This window comes from Callithrix jacchus, chromosome X, assembly GCF_049354715.1.
Source record: "Callithrix jacchus isolate 240 chromosome X, calJac240_pri, whole genome shotgun sequence".
In the NCBI taxonomy this organism is placed as follows: domain Eukaryota; kingdom Metazoa; phylum Chordata; class Mammalia; order Primates; family Cebidae; genus Callithrix; species Callithrix jacchus.
Genome location: NC_133524.1, coordinates 4081706 through 4085045, shown reverse-complemented (window position 1 = coordinate 4085045; position 3340 = coordinate 4081706).

Genomic DNA, 3340 nt, shown 5'->3' with positions numbered 1-3340 from the left:
ACTCTACAAAGTCTCCCAACAAGGACCCGTAGTGCTGACTGTGAACAGTGTGGACCCAAGTGAATCTGAATGTTAGCTGCATTCTCCAGATATGATCCCAATTACTGTACGATGAGATTATGACCACACAGCAATCCTCCCCAAGAAGACTGTCTGAAGTTTTGGACTTAATATAGTGTAAACCCAGTATCGTCTTATTTACTTTAAATATAAACTCTTCCATGTGCATCCAAAAGAATCAGATTTTTCAATGACTCCTGAGTTCATTTTTGCAGAAGAATATTAATATTTTGTCCTACACTCAGTTCAGTGGGAGCATCAGCGACATCAGCAGCAGGGGGTGGCACATTCTCACCAATTTTGCTTTCAACTAATATTTTTGAAACAAGAGAAGTAAATTCTTGAGAATAAATAAGTTGTTAGGTTCTTGGGCAATTCAAGCTGGGAAGTCCCAAGAAAATAATACCAAGTGTGGTAAAAAGGACCATCATTCTCAGAAAACTGACACAAGAACAGAAAATCAAACACCACATGTTCTCATTCATAGGTGGGTGTTGAACAATGAGAACACATGGACACAGGGAGGGAAGCATCACACACTGGCGTCTGTTGGGGGGAAATAGCAGAGGGACAGTGAGGAGTGGGGAGTTGGGGAGAGATAGCATGGGGAGAAATGCCAGATATAGGTGATGGGGAGGAAGGCAGCAAATCACACTTCCCTGTGTATACCTATGCAACTATCTTGCATGTTCTTCACATGTACCCCAAAACCTAAAATGCAATTTCTAAAAAATGACTCGTAAGATTCCTACCTCCTGGCATACACACACATCCTCCAATCAAACACTAATGTAGGTGTTGCAGTGAAGGTATTTTGCAGATGTTATTAAAGTCCCAAATCAATTAATTTAAAGATAGAGACACTATGTAGTTGAGCCATAAGCATTTGAAAGCAATTTTCTCTGGCTACAGCAAAATAGGAAGTTGGAGATGTGAAGTATGACCAGGATTTAATGTGTTGTTATTGGCTTAGGGATTGAGGAAACTATCTTTAAAAGACTGTGGGCAGCCAGCCAGCAAAAACACAGGGACCCCAGTCCTACAACCACAAGGAACTGAGATTTTCCAATAACAGGATTGAGCTTGGAGGTGTGTATTTCCCCAAAGCTTCTGGGTAAAAATTCAGCCTAGTCAACACCTTGATTTCAGCTTTGTGAGACCATGAGCAGACAATCCATTCACACCATGCTGGTGTTCTGACCTGCAAAACCATGAGCTAATAAATGAATGTTTTCAGCAGCTGTGTCTGTGGTCATTAGTTACATAGCATAGAAAACTGATATATATTTGGTGTGACTCTCACTTATATACCTCAATAAATATTTTGCAAGTGATACTACCTTTGCTCAGAAATTGCTCCTTAAGTAAAAAGAGCAAAAATATAATCAAATATTCCAGGAAAATAGATCTCAATTGAAAGTCTGAATTCATGGAAACTATGTCAGTGGTTGACTGTGCCAATTCTATTGGTAGAAATTGGCTGCTGTTCGTACCACTGCAAGCAAAAAATTACTTACTCCCATAGAAATGCATTAAAATTTCTCATTTTGCCTTGAGTTCACTGTGATAATCACAGTGGATGCAGCTAAACAAGCTGGAGAAAACTTCATTAGTAATTATTAAGCATTTCAAGGGAAAGTTCCCAAGATACACACAATGTTCAACAGACAGAGGCTGAGTTCCAACAGCAAGTATGTCTATAAATCAAAAAAAAATCCCATGAGTTGGTGGAGTGGTAATAGAGAAACCAGTGTGAATTACTGTTTAACGGGAATATTGAATCCTTAAATGAACTGTACACTCTCATTTTTAATGGGAGCAAGCAGTAGCCAGGCATAATAAAAATAATTGAAATGAGGGTTTAGATCCATTAATCTACTGAAAAGTGCCTTAAAAAATAAGCGAGGCAGAAAAACAGCCAAATGTGGATGACAACTTCCCGATAGATGTCATTTGTGCCTAATGGTCTCCATAGCTGTCAATAAAAGAGTGGATGGTATAGATGATGGCAAGTAAGAGTTGAAGACAAATTCTTCCCTAGAAAAAGGACCTAATGAGAGTAGGAAGAGCAATGCATGGAGTAAATGTGCCTCCCCATTGCTTCACTGGAAAATAAGAATGAATCATTATATCCACATAATACGTATAATTAATGAAGTTGGAGGAGTCCAATTGAATGCACAAAACTCATTTTTTCACCTCTCTCTCTCCTGTCATGTATGTTATATGAGATAATGTCTGAATCAGTCTTGAAAGGAACATTAGTGATTGCCACAGATTTTATCTGAGTCCTTTTCCTGAGGTCTGAAAGTATGTGCCCTCCCACCATATATTAGTCCATTTTCGCATTACTATTAAAAAATACCTTGGACTGGGCAATTTATTTAAAAACAAAAAAAGTTTAGTTGGCTTATGGTTGCACAGACTGCAGAGGAAGCATGGCTAAGAGGGCCTCGGGAATCTTACAACCATAGTGGAAGATGAAGGGGACACAGGCACATCTTTCATGGCTAGAAAAGAAGGAAAAAGAAAAGGAGTAGGTGCCACACAGTTTTAAACAACAAGATGTCATGAGAACTCACCCACTAAAATGAGAACAGCAAGGGGGAATCCACCTTCATGATCTACTCACCTACCACCAGGCCTCCAGGCCCTTCCTCCAACATTGGGGATTACAATTCGACATGGGATTTGGGGTGGGACACAGAGCCAAATCATATCACACCATAGTTAGAGGTTTAACAGATTGCCAGAAAAAAGCACAAGGAATTTGCCTTCATACAAGATGCAGGTGGGTAATGTGAAAAAGAGGATGGAATGCATTTTTTCATGTTTCAGGAGCTGAATTTGACAACTAGAAGCCCATGTTGGATGACTGGCAAGGGTCACTACGTTTCGGAATGACCCATAGTCCACAATCTTTGATCCCCTATTTACATCAGCATGATACAAAATAAGCTGTTGCTATTGGGAAGGTGATGGCATTTACATGACAAAATGATTATTTAATGCAGTTATGCCATCATCACTGTGCAGAGATGTATGTAAATATTGAGTTATGCTTTTCATGATTATTCCTTAGAAGCATACATTTAGGCCATCCTATGACAGTTCTCAGGAAATAAATTGCCACCAGAACTATTTTATAAACTATAATTCAGGTTCCAATCCCCTCACATAGCTTCAAGAAAATAAATCTCAATCTGTGCAAAAAGATTCGCCTAGTGGAGAGACAACAGGTCTCAAGTTCCCCAAAGTCTACCCAAAATAGGTTGGACTT